This window comes from Lissotriton helveticus, chromosome 7, assembly GCF_964261635.1.
Source record: "Lissotriton helveticus chromosome 7, aLisHel1.1, whole genome shotgun sequence".
Taxonomy (NCBI): Eukaryota; Metazoa; Chordata; class Amphibia; order Caudata; family Salamandridae; genus Lissotriton; species Lissotriton helveticus.
Genome location: NC_136068.1, coordinates 1,916,682,663 through 1,916,698,656, shown reverse-complemented (window position 1 = coordinate 1,916,698,656; position 15,994 = coordinate 1,916,682,663). Strand labels below are relative to the sequence as shown.

The 15,994-nt window shown below is 50.8% G+C and overlaps 1 non-coding gene and 2 pseudogenes across 1 annotated transcript; all 3 read left to right on the top strand.

Annotated features, from left to right (window-relative positions):
- Nucleotides 1-438: 438 nt before the first annotated feature.
- Nucleotides 439-2,226, top strand: LOC144771342 (18S ribosomal RNA; annotated as a pseudogene).
- A 4,258-nt stretch (nucleotides 2,227-6,484) lies between these two features.
- On the top strand, nucleotides 6,485-6,638 carry LOC144771145 (5.8S ribosomal RNA). The gene has a single exon (XR_013599145.1). It is a non-coding gene; the product is annotated as a 5.8S ribosomal RNA (ribosomal RNA).
- Nucleotides 6,639-7,022: 384 nt separating this feature from the next.
- On the top strand, nucleotides 7,023-15,044 carry LOC144771026 (28S ribosomal RNA; annotated as a pseudogene).
- Nucleotides 15,045-15,994: the final 950 nt, after the last annotated feature.

Genomic DNA, 15,994 nt, shown 5'->3' with positions numbered 1-15,994 from the left:
GCAGAGTGAAGGCGAGTGGCCCCGGCAGCTCATGCTCCCCAGTGGTCTTACCCGAGCGGGAGGGGTTGGGTGGCACCAGGCCCTCGGATGCTGCTGCCCGGCAGGTCCGACGGCCCCGCATGCCACACCGTCACCCCTCTCTGCACAGCACATTTCCTCAGCAGTTCGAACGACCGTTCCGAAAGGTGCCGCCGCCGCCAGGCTCCGACACCCCTGCATCTCGCTCAGGCTGCCGCTCGGCCTGCCTCTCCCTCCTGCGGAAAATGGCTGGGCCTGCTGGTGCCCATGCGACCACACCTCTCCACACCCCTCAAGTGAGCGCTCCCGCCCAGGCGGGTGGGCTCCTTCCCCTGGCAGGCTCCCGAGAGATGGGGGGGTGCGTGAAGGTTGCCAGTCGGGGAGATGGGCACATGCCCCCACTCTGTCAGCAGGTGCGGCTACCTGGTTGATCCTGCCAGTAGCATATGCTTGTCTCAAAGAATAAGCCATGCACATGCAAGTACACACGGCCGGTACAGTGAAACTGCGAATGGATCATTAAATCAGTTATGGTTCCTTTGATCACTCCATCTGTTACTTGGATAACTGTGGTAATTCTAGAGTTAATACATGCCGATGAGCGCTGACCTCCCGGGATGCGTTCATTTATCAGACCAAGGCCAATCCGGGCTCGCCCGGCCGTTTTGGTGACTCTAGATAACCTCGGGCCGAACGCACGTCCCCGTGACGGCGACGATACATTCAGATGTCTGCCCTATCAACTTTCAATGGTACTTTCTGTGATTACCATGGTGACCATGGGTGGCAGGGAATCATGATTTGATTCCGGAGAGGGAGCCTGAGAAACGGCTGCCACATCCTAGGAAGGCAGCAGGTGCGCAAATTAACCAACTCCCAACTCAGTGAGGTAGTGACGAAAAATAAAAATACAGGACTCTTTTGAGGCCCTGTAATTGGAGTGAGTACACTTTAAATCCTTTAACGAGAATCCATTGGATGGCAAGTCTGGTGCAAGCAGCTGCGGTAATTCCAGCTCCAATAGTGTGTATTAAAGTTGCTGCAGTTAAAAAGCTCGTAGTTGGATCTTGGGATCGAGCTAGCGGTCCGCCGCCATGCGAGCTACCACCTGTCCCAGCCCCTGCCTCTCGGCGCCCCCTTGATGCTCTTGACTGAGTGTCCTGGGGGTCCGAAGCGTTTTACTTTGAAAAAATTAGAGTGTTCAAAGCAGGCATGTCGCCTGAATATTTCAGCTAGGAATAATGGAATAGGACTCCGGTTCTATTTTGTTGGTTTTCGGAACTGGGGCTATGATTAAGAGGGACGGCTGGGGCATACGTATTGTGCGTCTAGAGGTGAAATTCTTGGCCCGGCGCAAGACGAAACAAAGTGAAAGCATTTGCCAAGAATGTTTCCATTAATCAAGAATGAAAGTTGGAGGTTTGAAGACGATCAGATACCGTTGTAGTTCCGACCATAAACGATGCCGACTAGCGATCCGGTGGCGTTATTCCCATGACCCGTCGAGCAGCTTCCAGGAAACCAAAGTCTTTGGGTTCTGGGGGGAGTATGGTTGCAAAGCTGAAACTTAAAGGAATTGACGGAACGGCACCACCAGGAGTGGACCTCACCCGGCCGGGACACGGAAAGGATTGACAGATTGATAGCTCTTTCTCGATTCTGTGGGTGGTGGTGCATGGCCAGTCTTAGTTCATGGAGCGATTTGTCTCATTAATTCCGCTAATGAACGAGACTCCTCCATGCTAACTAGTTACGGGACTCACCGCGGTCAGCGTCCAACTTCTTAGAGGGACAAGTGGCGTTCAGCCACACGAGATCAAGCAATAACAGGTCTGTGATGCCCTTAGATGTCTGGGGCTGCACGCGCGCTACACTGAACAGATCAGCGTGTGTCTACCCTTCTACAACAGGTGCGGGTAACCCGCTGAACCCAGTTCATGATAGGGATTGGGGATTGCAATTATTTCCCATGAACGAGGAATTCCCAGTAAGTGCGGGTCATAAGCTCGCATTGATTAAGTCCCTGCCCTTTGTACACACCGCCCGTTGCTACTACCGATTGGATGGTTTAATGAGATCCTCAGATTGGCCTCGCCGGGATTGGCAGCGGCCCTGGCGGAGCGCCGAGAAGATGATAAAACAGGACTATCGAGAGGAAGTAAAAGTCAAAACAAGGTTTCCGTAGGTGAACCTGCGGAAGGATCATTAACGGTGGGGCGGCCCGAGCGATTGATGGCGCCAGCCTGAAGCCCTCGGCTATCTCCTGCACGCACGCATTGTAGGCACAGGGCCCGGCCCTGCCCTTGCACGCCCTGGCCGGTGGAGCGGACCACGGCCGCATGGGGCGCTCGGGTGAGGACTGGGCCCTCAGTGGGCTTCTTCCACCGGAGAGAACCCGACTGACGTGTGAGGGACTGGGGACGGGGCGGCCCCTGTTTCCTGTCCCTCTCTGGGAGGGGCACAGTGGTAGGCCCTCCTGAGATGGAACCTTAGCTCACCAGACACCACCCCCGCGGTGGGGGAAACCGAATGGCAGTGGGCTGGTGCCACCTGTAGGAGAGTAGGATCTGCTTTCCTATTGTCACCCCACTTTTTGCTTTTTGCTTCACTGGTTTTCAACTTAATGTGGCTGTGGGCCTGCTAATCAGACCCACAGCCCAGCTGTTCTCTCTCTAAATTCACTACAATGTACTTTAGGTACATTACCAATTGGATACTGGGTCACCTTATGAGCCCCTGTACAGTGTACCATAGGTACCTAGGGAATAGGTGCATCCAAGGCCTACCAGGGGCTGCAGCATGTATTATGCCACCCCTAGCTGGCCACCCAAATCGACACAACGGGCTGATCACTCAGCTGGGGCAAGGTGGTGTAATCACCCTTTGCTTAGACATGGTATACCTATATCTAACCTTATGTCTGGACACATATACACCTATCAGTCACTCCTATGGCAGGCCTTAACAATCCTGAAGGCAGAGTGCTTGGTTTTATGTGAGATGGTGCTCTAGCATGAGCTGAGTCATACGATTTGGAATACTACCCCCTCGCCAGTCCTGGCAACGGGGGTAGCATTCCACCCTTCTAGAGGTAGAAGACATGTTGTTCTAACTATTCCCGGTTAAAGTTAACCAGAGCCTCAGCATCACAAAATGGATGCTGCTGCCACAGACACAAGTCTGACCTCCTGCTGCTGGGAGTCCTTCCAGCGAGGGAGGCTTGGACAATAGGTTTCCTGCCTTGGGAGGTGCTAGCACCACCCTAGACAGGACTTTGTGTATTGGGACAGGGAGGGCTGAAAGGATTGAGACATGCCTGGGGCACACAAGGTGTCCCATGCATAGTCCAGTTCAAACCGGTGCTGGGGCTTCCCTGCCCCAGCTCTGGTGCGAAACTGGACAAAGGGAAAGGGGGGTAACCGCCCCCTTCCCTGGTCCCACCCATAGGAGGGACCAAGCAGGTAATCCAGCCCCTACGATCAGTATATAGGTAGGAGCTGAGTCACTGGGATTTTAGATTATCCTGACTGAAACTTTGAAACGAAACTCTGGACCTTCATCACTCTACTTTGGAAGAAGACGACTGAAGAATCTCCCTTGCGGTCAAGGAGTGACCATCCTGCACAAGCAGGCACCATCCAGCGATCGGCAACTTGCTTTGCCGCCACCTCCCGCCAGAGCCCGAGCCCAGAGCCTGACAAGAACCAAGGGCCCGATGTAGGTAATCCCAGATTACCGATTCTTAAATACCGAATCATACCGATTCGGTATTTAAGAACAGGCAAATGGGATGTAGGTAATTTTACCGAAAAAATTACTGAATCGGTAAGTTTCGGTAATTACCGAATCGGTAAATACCGATTCGCTAATTGCCATTCATTCCTATGGGCCTGAAGGCCCATAGGAATGAATGCCAATTACCGAATCAGTATTTACCGATTCGGTAAAAGGGGGAAACATTGAAGGGTGGCAGGGTGTCACTTTGACACCCTGTTGCACCCCTCAATTGTGTATGGGTGCACATGTTGCAGACATACATGCCCTAAGGGCATGTATGTCTGCAACATGGCACTGTTGGAAAAGCAAAAAAAATGCCTTTTCAAAGGTTTTCATTATTTACCACCAACTTGTAGTTGGTGGTAAATAACGAATCCTAAAAGGGGAAAATCACTCATTTGAGTGCTCCCTACATAGCAAAAATGGTAATTTACCGATTCGGTATTTTAAGGTATCGGTAATTTACCGATTCCTTAAAATACCGATTCGGTAAATTACTGAATCAGTAAAATGCCCACCTACATCCCATTTTCCAAATACTGGTCTGTAACGGCCGAAATTACTGAATTTCGGCCGTTACCGACCAGTATTTGCCTACCTACAACTGGCCCCAAATTCCCAGATATCCAACAGCCCGATCCACAGTCCCTGCAAAGCTGAGACCCGTGGAGGCGACGTGAGACGTGGGACCGGCCATCTTGAAAAGTCTGCGACCTGCTAACTGCGCAGCCCCCGAAGCCCTCTCGAAGCTGTGCATTGGGGATTGAGAAGCCCCAGCCACGAGCAGCATCTGCACAGAAGATCAGCCCTGCACACTCCACGAGTTCTGCGTGGGACCCTTTGCATTTTCCTGCTCGACGCGTCTGCCCGGTCACTTGCCCGTTGGCTAGTGGCCATCTTGGCAACGATCCTGAGAAACTACACTACTGGTCTGGTTGCTCTAGACTGGCCCTTGCTTCCCTGAAAAGAAGCAGCCCCTCAGACCTTGCTGGTCTGAGAAAGAAGCCTACATCGATTCCTGCGTGGGTTGCCTTTGCCAAGGCTTGTTGCCTCCAATCTTGAAGCCGACACCGCCGACAGCGAGAGCCTTTGTGGGACAGCTCGTGACTCCATCCTGGTTGTCGTCGATGACTCCCGGACCACGTGGCTGAAGAGACAAGCTTCCCATCAGCACCTGAATGCATCCCAACATCGCCTGGTTCCATCCTGGTTCCATGCTGGTCACTGGCTAGTGACCCAGACTCTGTCCCCTCTGCTTTCAGGTCCTCTACATCTTCGATCCACCCTTGGATCCACCCGGACTCTTCTCTCCTGGCCACATGCAGCATCTTTACTCCAAGGCTCCATAGATCTCCACGACGAAACCTGACACACTTTTGGACCTATGCACCCGCTTCCTGTGGGTTAGGTAACGCGAGTACTACGGTGCTCTTGTAGAGGTTTACATCCTTAGTGTCCTAGTTTTAAGTGGTTAAGTTCTATTCCCGTTGGAAGACTCCTAAATCTTTAACTTTATAACTTTTACGCATCCATTGACTTCAATGTGTACACTCGTGTGCTTTTAGACACTGCACACACATCCTGTGGGCCTCCTGCTCCCTAACCATTGTTAGCTCAGTGTAGCCCCAGCGATTCCCAAGGCCCTAGGCCTTACCATTGTTCGTGTTGCGGTACTTATACCACTTTTTTAATATATGGTTTAGCGGGCCAACCCGGCCTATCCATAATTGTGCAACTTTTGTCTATTTTTTTAAGTTACTTGTTTTGCGCTTGTGCTTCTGTGCTCATAAAGAGTTCAGGGGTTTGTTTAGAAATAAATACATATATATTTTCAATATATATCTTGTGTGGTGTCCTTTCATTTGGTATTAAACGGATTTCATATGGTAAAACAGCTGGCTTCACATGCCCTCTTGAGTTTAGCCTAAGGCTGCTTTGTCCATGCTACCTCTAGGATAGCTGGTCTATAAGGTTGACTTTACAACCATCACCATAAGGGTTGTTTGGACTGGTGCAAGGTGCTCACTAGAATAGTGAACATCATATACCAGGCCAACTTCTCACACCACCCCCCCTGGAAGGACCTGCTGCTGGCTGTGCCCTCCTGCGCCCAATGTCCTGGCCTAACCGAGATCCCAGCGACTGCGGTTGGGCCCTTCTGGTGTAGCAGGGCAGCCTGGAAGAGAAGGGGCCGAGGGCCTGCGAGGAGACCCCGGCTCCTCTTGGTGGGAGGCATGTGGGAAGGGGAGCTGCCTGGCTCTTCCCTTCCAGCACCTCTGGCACGGGCAAGGGTGGGGTGGGCTGTACAAGCCAGCTTGGTGCACAGTTCGGGCCGCACTGCAACGGACAGCTGAGGTGCAGGTGGGGCGATCCTTCCTCGATCCCAGGTACCCGGTTTTACCCGATCCCGTGCGGTCCCTCCCAGTTACTCCGGGAGGGACCGGCGGCTGCGGGGCTGCCTGCTCCTGATGCACCGGGAGCCCCCTTACTCGCCTGCGAGTGGGTGGGGGGGACTCCTGGGCCGAGCGCCTGGCAATGTTTTTTTCTCTCAACGGTGCAGTCTGACACTCAGAGGGGAAGCCTTGAATGGGGCGCCTGGGCTGTCTCACTGCGCGGGCAGCAGACGGATGGCATCACCTTCCTCACGCTTCTCCTGCAGGGTGGTGAACGTTTTTGGAAAATTGCCTGTGACTCTTGGCGGTGGATCACTCTGCTCATGCATCGAAGAAGAACGCAACTAGCTGCTAGAATTAATGTGAATTGCAGGAAACATTGATCATTGACACTTTGAATGCACCTTACGGCCCCGGGTTCCTCCCCGGGCTAAGCTTGTATGAGGGTCACTCGATCGTCAATCGCCCCGGGGCTTCCCCGGGACGTGGCTGGGGCTGTCGCAGGTTTAGCTCAGCTTCCCCTTCATCCCCCCACAAGTTCAGACCCCCCCGATCGCCCTTGGCAGGGTCCCTCGCCATGTCATGCCACAGAAGTACGCCGCCGGCGCGTCTGGCCCCGAGAAGTTGTCTGGTCTGTGGTGTCCCACCAGCTGCCTGCACGCACGTGCCTCGGGCACCCACCTCCGCGACCGGCTTCCCAGCGCGGGCAAAACCCCTCCAAATGCGATCCGGGGAAAGAGGGCACGCGCTGCCGGGTAGCCAGGCCCCCGCTCCGCCAGGGGCCTGGCCTTCACCGGCAACCCCCTTGACGCTCCGGCATTATTCTTCTGACTACGACCTCAGATCCAACATGGCGACCCACTGGATTTAAGCATATTACTAAGAGGAGGAAAATAAACTAACCAGGATTCCCCCTGTAACGGAGAATGAAAAGGGAAGAGCCCAGCGCCGAATCCCCGCCCGGCGGCAGGCGCAGGAAATGTGGCATACAGAAGACCGACTACCCGGCGTCGCTCAAGGGGCCCAAGTCCTTCTGATCGAGACTCACCTCACGGATGGTGTTAGGTGGGTAGCGGCTCCCAGGGCACCAGTATCGGGTATTCTCGGAGTCGGGCTGCTTGGGAATGCAGACCAAAGCTGGTGGTAAACTCCATCTAAAGCTAAATACTGGCACAAGACCGCTAGCCAACAAGTACCATAAGGGAAAGTTGAAAAGTACTTTGAAGAGAGAGTTCAAGAGGGATTGAAGCCGTCGAGAGATAAATAGGTGGGGTCCGTGCAGTCTGCCCGGAGGATTCAACACGGCCGGAAGGTCGGTGGCCCGGGAGTTCCGGATCCCCTCCCCTCTGCAGGGCGCATTGTCTCTGCGGCGGTGAACCGTGACCGGCTCCGGGTCGGCTGGGAAGGCTTCGGGGTGGCAGGTGGCCCCACGCTCCAGCGGAGGGTGTTACAGACCCCCTGGCAGCAGCTTTGCTGTGTCCACAGGTCAGAGGGAGATTCTTCCTCTTCTGTGCCCTCCCCTGGGCACCCATTCCCAGCCGCCCCTCGGTGAGCGCTGGGGCGGTTGAAGGGGGGATGGGCCCCCCTGCTCCAGGCGCGACTGTAGACTGGGGCAGACTGTTCTCACTGCGCCCGACTGGGTCACACCGCCGGGTGGGGAGGCCCACACCGGGTGCCAGGGGTCTGCGGCATTGTCGGTTACCCACCCGACCCTTCTTAAAACACAGACCAAGGAGTCTAACGTGTGCGCTAGTCGGAGGGCCGAGCAAAACCCTAAGGCGCAATGAAGGTGAGAGCTGGCGCGCGTCGGCTGAGGTGGGATCCCACCGTGCTTCCAGCAGTGGCCGGAGCACCAGCCCGTCTTGCCCCCGCTCTGTGGGGGATGTGGAGCATGAGCGTGCATGATGGGACCCGAAAGATGGTGAACTATGCCTGGGCAGGGCGAAGCCAGAGGAAACTCTGGTGGAGGTCCGTAGCGGTCCTTAAGTGCAAATCGTTCGTCCGACCTTAGTATAGGGGTGAAAGACTAATTGAACCATCTAGTAGCTGGTTCCCTTCGAAGTTTCCTTCAGGATAGCTGGCTCTCAGAGCCCCCAGTTTTATCTGGTAAAGTGAATGATTAGAGGTCTTGGGGCCAAAACGATCTCAGCCTATTTTCAAACTTTAAATGGGTAAGAAGCCCGGCTCGCTGGCTTGGTGCCGGGCATGGATTGCAAGTGCCTAGTGGGCCACTTTTGGTAAGCAGAACTGGCGCTGTGGAATGAACCGAATGTCGGGTTTAGGCACCCGATGCCGACGCTCACCAGACCCCAGAAAAGGTGTTAATTGATATAGACAGCAGGACGGTGGCCATGGAAATCGGAATCTGCTAAGGAGTGTGTAACAACTCACCTGCCGAATCAACTAGCCCTGAAAATGGATGGCGCTAGAGCGTCAGGCCCATACCCGTCCGTCGTCGGCACAGAGAGCCGCGGGGGCTAAGCCGTGATGAGTAGGAGGGCCACTGCGGTGCGCCCGGAAGCCCAGGGCGAGGTCCCAGGTGGACCGCCACAGGTGTAGATCTTGGTGGTAGTAGCAAATATTTAAACGAGAACTTTGAAGGACGAAGTGGAGAAGGGTTCCATGTGAACGGCAGCTGAACATGGGTCAGTTGGTCCTAGGAGATGGGCGAGGACCAGTCAGAAGGGACGGGCGAAGGCCTCCGTTGCCCTCGGTCGATCGAAAGGGAGTCAGGTTCACATCCCTGAACCTGGAGTGACGGAGACAGGCGCCCTTGTGGCATCCAGTGTGGTAACGCAAACAATCCCGGAGAAGCCTGCGGGAGCCCTGGGGAGAGTTCTCTTTTCTTTGTGAAGGACAGGCCGCCCTGGAATGGATTCGCCCCGAGAGAGGGGCCCGAGCCTTGGAAAGCGTTGCTGTTCCGGCGGCGGCCGGTGAGCTCACGCTGGTCCTTGAAAATCCCGGGGAGATGGTGTAAATCTCGCGCCGGGCCGTACCCATAACCGCAGCAGGTCTCTAAGGAGAACAGCCTCTGGCATGTTGGAACAATGTAGATAAGGGAAGTCGGCAAGTCAGATCCGTATCTTCGAGATAAGGATTGGCTCTAAGGGCTGGGTCGGTTGGGCTAGAGCGTGAAGTGGGGCTGTGCGCGCACCACAGCTGGACAAGGCGCCTCCCTCCAGGGCGGTGGCCCCTCTGGATGAGACCCGGCCCCTTCTTGTGAATCGCCCCAGCTGCGGTGGTTGCCTCTCCCCGTGCCCCGTGGCACGGGTCTGGCGATCTGTCTCGGCTGGCGCCTAGCAGCTGACGCGGGCAAACGGCGGGAGTAACTATGACTCTGTTAACCTATTCTCGGTTGTAGTGGCCTTTACCTCCCAGTGGTCCCGCCTGTAACTGCCTCTATGGTGCTAGACTCTGCGTAGAGAAGCATATAGAGACAGGCCACACAAGGTTCTATCATAGCAGCGAGCAGGATAGTGAGAAGTGGCGAAGCAAACGAACCCAATTTCAGATGGGGTAGTTCCTGGAGAATAAAAACCCCGTTAAGATGGCGTAAGGAGGTGCTGTCTTTCCCAGAAATCCTTAACCTCCTCACCGAATTTGACAAACCAGCACTAGCTTCAAACAATGCAACAAGCAACAACGATTCAGATCACGATATAGGCCTTAGTTCACCCTCTATAGCAGAAGATGACACAACAGTAGACCTCAGCAAATCCATCGAGTTTGTGGCCACCTCGGCCAAGAATTACATTGGTACAGCAAACTTTGAAAATCTATCTTCCCGATGTTTACGAGGTCAGCAAAGACGTAATAACAAAGAAAAGTGATTACAAAAAAGTCACTTATTGGAAGTACCCAAATGAAAAATATAAATGTGACTTGTGTGGAGACATATTGGGAACTTTTAAAGAACTGAGAAAACATGTTTCCAACAAGCACAAAGGTTTCTATCTCAAAACGTACTGCTCAAAATGTGACAAAGAAGCCGAATACCACAATATTGCATGCCATTATGCCAATTGTAAAGGAAGACCTCAAAAATGAGAACTGCCATTCCTGTGCAGCTTCGGTGACCTCAGATTTGGAACAAAAATTGGTGTTTCTCAACATGCTCTGCATGCGCATCCAAGAGCCCAAAATGAGGCTAGACTAGCAGCTCTAGCAAGCTGCAAACCGTCAAAATTATGGTCACAGGAAGAAATACTGCCACTAGCAGAATTGGAAAAAGTATATGAAAATAAGAGGAATATTAATGCGCTGATGGTTGCACATTTTGAAAATAAAAACAGAAAACAAATTGAAGAAAAAAGAAGAGATAGAAAAGATAAAAGCAAAAAATTCACAAAAGATGTACTGCAAGCATCAAATATTTCTGAGAACGACTCTTGCGATGAACCAGAGGTTACAGTGGAAAAACAACAGAAAAGCGCAGAGACTTTATCAATCGAAAACGTGCGCAAAAAATCAAGAGTTTTGATGAACTGGGAGACAGAATCACTGAAATCGAGAAGTACACCAAAAACGTACAGCAACACAATGCTGCTATGGATCTGATGGATGAAGTAGTGATTTATATCGCCGAAAACACCACTGATATAAGTCCTAGACTAGCAGGTGTACCAACAAATGAACCAACAAGTGAACTCAATAATGAGCCTATGAAATCTGTTCAAGATGAGCACCAGAATGCCTCAGTAGGGAACAAGATAACAACAAAAGACAAGAAAAACGGAAGGCTTAATCGGACGCACAAGAAAAATTATGCCAAAGCAAAGGGCAGCTACAAAGAATACCAGGCAATGTTTAAAAAAGACAAAAAGAAAATTGCCAGGATTATCACTGATGGGGCAGGAGATGCCACTTGCCAAATCAGTGCTGATGAAATTTTTCAATACTACAAAAACATAATTGAGAAAGAAAACAAGAAAAATCCAATTTTCATGCCGATTGATCAGATACCAGAGGATTACGAAATCAGAAATCTAAGTAAAGAAATAACACTGCTCGAAGTAACTTATGCCTTCGAGGACTCCAATCTAAAGAAAGCAGTGGGGCCTGATAAGATTGGTCTGAATGACTTGTATAAAGTGCACAGCAGGCAACCAAGACTGCTGCCCAGAATTCTATCGTCTTGGTTGTTGATGAGAAGAGTACCAGAAATTATTAAAAAGAAACAATCAATTTTGATACCCAAGAATGTACCGATTAGTGAACTTAAGAAAATCAGTAACTGCCGTCCAATTACCATCGGTACTGCATTCATGAAGTTATTCACAAAAATATTAACTAAAAGACTCTCATTTTTTGTTGAATTGAATACGAGACAAAAAGGCGTCATGAAGGTGAGAGGTTGTCTCGAGAATCTGACTCTACTGCAAAATATCATAAAAGGGGCACGAAAAAACAGTCACTTATTAGCAGTTGTGTTCATTGATATATCAAAAGCCTTCGACTCTGTCAGCCATGGTCACATCATACAGAGTCTCGCAAGGCAAAAAGTTCCATCATACATCAGAGACATAATAAAAGACTTGTATACTGACTCAACAACATCTTTCAAGGGAAAGAACAACAAAACAACTCCTGAAATAACAATGAAATCTGGGGTCCAACAAGGTGACTCTCTATCCCCACTTCTATTTAACATTGCCTTGGATCCTCTGATCTGTGATCTTCAGAAAAATGGCAAGGGCTTCACATTTAGATCAGATGGTCGTATTGAACACATCACCTCTCTCGCCTTTGCCGATGACATCGCAGTACTCAGCAGTACCTGGGAAGGAATGAGTACAAATCTGAAAATCATTGAAAAGTTCAGTAAAACTATAGGATTAAAACTTAATGTGAAAAGGACACATGGATTTTACATCAGTCACCATAAAGATACAATACTGATTAACAACTGTAAACCATGGCAATTTGAAAAAGAAAATATTGAAAATATTCATCCAGGAGAAAGTGAGAGATACCTCGGATTGAACATTGATCCACACACTGGCCATACAAGCAACAACAAAATGAATGAGGTTCTTGTCAATTGGGCTCAAAAACTTGACAATCTACCACGTAAGCCCACGCAGAAAATAGAAATCTTGTGTCAATACTTGGTACCTAAACTATCATTCAAATTGGAAATGACAGGAACAGGTGCAAAACTTTTAAATGTTCTGGATCAAACAATAAAAAAGTATGTCAAACAATTTCTACACCTTCCTGCATACACATGTGATGGTCTCCTATATTCGAAAAGATCATTTGGGGGCCTCAGTATACCAAAACTATGTACACAAATTGGTCTCAATAAAGTCAATAGTTTATTGTATCTCAGGGACAGCCCCAGACCTGTACATAGCGCATTTATTCAGGTATGCAGGAGAAGATGTGAATGAAAAAATTGATAGCATTATCAAAACACACAAACCCAAAATTTTAGACAGTAGGTTTCTGGACTATGATTTGAATTTGTTAGCAACATATGATTGGAGAAAAGAAGAGTTTGAGAAATGGGCAAATCTCCCTGTCCAAGGTGATGGTATTAAATACTTAGCAAGTAATCCAACTTCAAACTTCTGGATCAGCAAGCATAACAAAATGAAAGAAAACCAGTACATAGTTGCACTGATGTTAAGAGCAAATGTTTTATATACCAGAGAAACCACCACTAGGGGAAGAAATCGTGCATTTGCTACATGTAGGTATTGTAATGATGTTTGTGAAACAATTTCTCATATTTCAGGCGCATGTCCTAAAACTAAGAACATTAGGATAAAAACAAAATTCTGGAATTGCTCATTGATAGAGCAAAAAGGTGTGGTTGGATGGCATACAGGGAACCTCATGTTAATAATAATCAAGGAGAACTACGAAACCAGATGTGGTGTTTACGAAAAATGGTACAGCTGTAGTGATTGATATCTCAATTCGTTAAAAAAATTCTCAGAATTCCCTTGAATTAGCGTTTGAGAGTAAAGTGAAATACTATCAGGATCTGTCACAGCAAATCAAAGATCTCACAAAATGCAACGGTGTTAAATTTCGTGGCTTTATCATTGGATGTCGTGGTATTTGGCCTCAATGTAATGATGCTGTTCTGGCTGATTTAGGTCTGCAAATGGCATTTCCATTCAAGAAAAATGTTTGCCTGACTACTTTAATGGACACTCTTAAAATGTGCCAAGTATTCATGGACAATTGAGTATCAAACTTACACTGAGATGTACACTTTCTTGCAGCACACATGTCACCCTTATAAAGCATATTGTTTTAACATATAGGTTATAGTTGACACAACAGTTAGTATTTTATAGATGTGAATTTTTCTAGATGTGCTTTTTTCTTATTAGATTTGCAATTTGTAGATGTGTATTTATTTATATATGTGTACTTATAATAATATAGATATAGTTGTGTACATCAAACTTATTGAAATGTCTTGAATGATGAATAGGTCTCAAATAATCGCATACACATAATTATCACACATTGATTATTGATGTCCTGCTAATCATATTCTAATTTCTCAGGACTGTTCGTAGACAATCTTAAAATTGTTGGAATAGTACTGCAGGGTGTACTATCTCCGGCCTATACGTGATCCCAGTTCCAGTGAGGACAGCGTTCAGTGTGGCTGTACTCCAGAGCAAAAGAATGTTGTATTGTTGGAAGCAAAACCGAATTGACGCTGATGGGCAGCATAATAACCCAGAATGTGCCACCTCGAGGTGGTACAGATAGCCAAATGCGTCGTCATGAACGAGATTCCCACTGTCCCTAACTACTATCTAGCGAAACTACAGCCAAGGGAACATACATGGTAGAATCAGTGGGGAAAGAAGCCCTGTTGAGCTTGACTCTAGACTGGCACTGTGATGAGACATGAGAGGTGTAGGATAAGTGGGAGGTCCTCAGGTCGCCAGTGAAATACCACTAATCTTATTGTTTTTTCACTTGTACGGTGAGGCGGGGGGCGATCCCCGTGGGAATCTCGCTTCTGGCTCCAAGCGCTCGGAGCCCACTGGGCGCGACCCGCTCCAGGGACAGTGCAGGTGGGGAGTTTGACTGGGGCTGTACACCTGTCAAATAATAACGCAGGTATCCCAAGGCGAGCTCAAGGAGGACAGAAACCTCCCGTGGAGCAGAAGGGAAAAAGCTCGCTTGATCTAAATTTTCAGTATGAATACAGACCGTGATAGCGGGGCCCCATGATCCTTCTGACTTTTTGGGTTTCAAGCAGGAGGTGTCAGAAAAGTTACCACAAGGATAACTGGCTTGTAGCGGCCAAGCGTTCATAGCGACGTCGCATTTTGATCCTTCGATTTCAGCTCTTCCTATCATTGTAAAGCAGAATACACCAAATGTTGGATTGTTCACCCACTAATAGGGAACGTGATCTGGGTTTAGACCGTCTTGAGACAGGTTAGTTTTACCCTACTCATGATGTATTGTTGCAATAGTAATCCTGCTCAGTACGAGAGGAACCGCAGGTTCAGACATTTGGTGTATGTGCTTGGCTGAGGAGCCAATGGGGTGAAGTTACCATCTGTGGGATTATGACTGAACACCTCTAAGTCAGAATCCCCCTAAACCATAACGATACTGCAGTGCCGTGGAGCCTCGGTTGGCCTGGGATAGCCGGCCTCTCTCGGGGAGCCGGTGCGTAGAGCCGCTCGCTTGAGGACCGGAGCGGACACGGAAGGGGGCCGCCTCCATCGGCCTTAGTGCACCGCATGTTGGTGGGGCACACGGTGCTAAATCATTCGTAGACTAACTGATTCTGGGTCAGGGTTTCGTAAGTAGCAGAGCAGCTACCTCGCTACGATCTATTGAAAGTCATCCTCTAAGCCAAGCTTTTGTCTCTCCGTGCGTGGGTGCCCGCGGACGCCTTCCTCCACCACACCCAGGGGTGGATCCCTCGGCCGCCGGGCTTGCAGGAGGGATGTGGAGGGGGTAACGTGGGTTTGTGGGAGGCTGCCTCCACCATGTGCCTTCTGGCATGGGGGCCTCCCCCTCCTGTCCCTGCCCCACCGAAGTGCAGGGATGGGGTCTACCATCTCTTGCGGGTCGGCAGGGTGACCAGATGGCCTGGCCGGGCCTCTCCTTCCCACTGTCCCAGTCGGGCAGGGAGGTGAGCAGCAACCCAGGGAAGGAGCCTCCTGAGTGGCTGCCTCGGTGCGCCTGGCCACCCCTAGCCGGACTGCAAGGGCGAATGGGTACGGCACGCTCCCAGGCCATCTGGGCGCTGGGTCGTCCCAGGCCATCTGGTCATCTGGCTGCGTGACCAGATGGCCTTGCGGGCCGGGCACCAGATGGCCCTGCGGACCGGGCACCAGATGTCCCTGCGGGCTGGGTGACCAGAGGGCCCTGCACGCTGGGTGACCAGATGGCCCTGCGGGCAGGGTGACCAGATGGCCCTGCAGGCTGGGTGACCAGATGGCCCTGCAGGCTGGGTGACCAGATGGCCCTGCCGGCTGGCAGCTGGGCTAACTCCAACTTTTGTCCTTCGCCAAAGTTCTGTGAGCCCCCACTACGTGGGGGCTTAATAGTTGAGAAAAATAGGCTCGCGGGGCAGGCCGTCAGGGAGAGGACATGGCCTGGGCTTAACCCTCCATGGTTCTGGCCAAGAGTCCGGGTGCTGGGGACAGGGGAGTCCACCAGGGGCTGTCCCTGGCCTGGCTAGGGTTCGGAAGCTGGGACCGGGCCCGGGGCTTGAGCTCCGTCCGGCAGGCCCCGGGGTACGTGAGCCCCCCTTCCTGCAAGCCAGCCGAGGGTCCGGGCACTGGTGACAGGGATCCACCGAGGCCCAG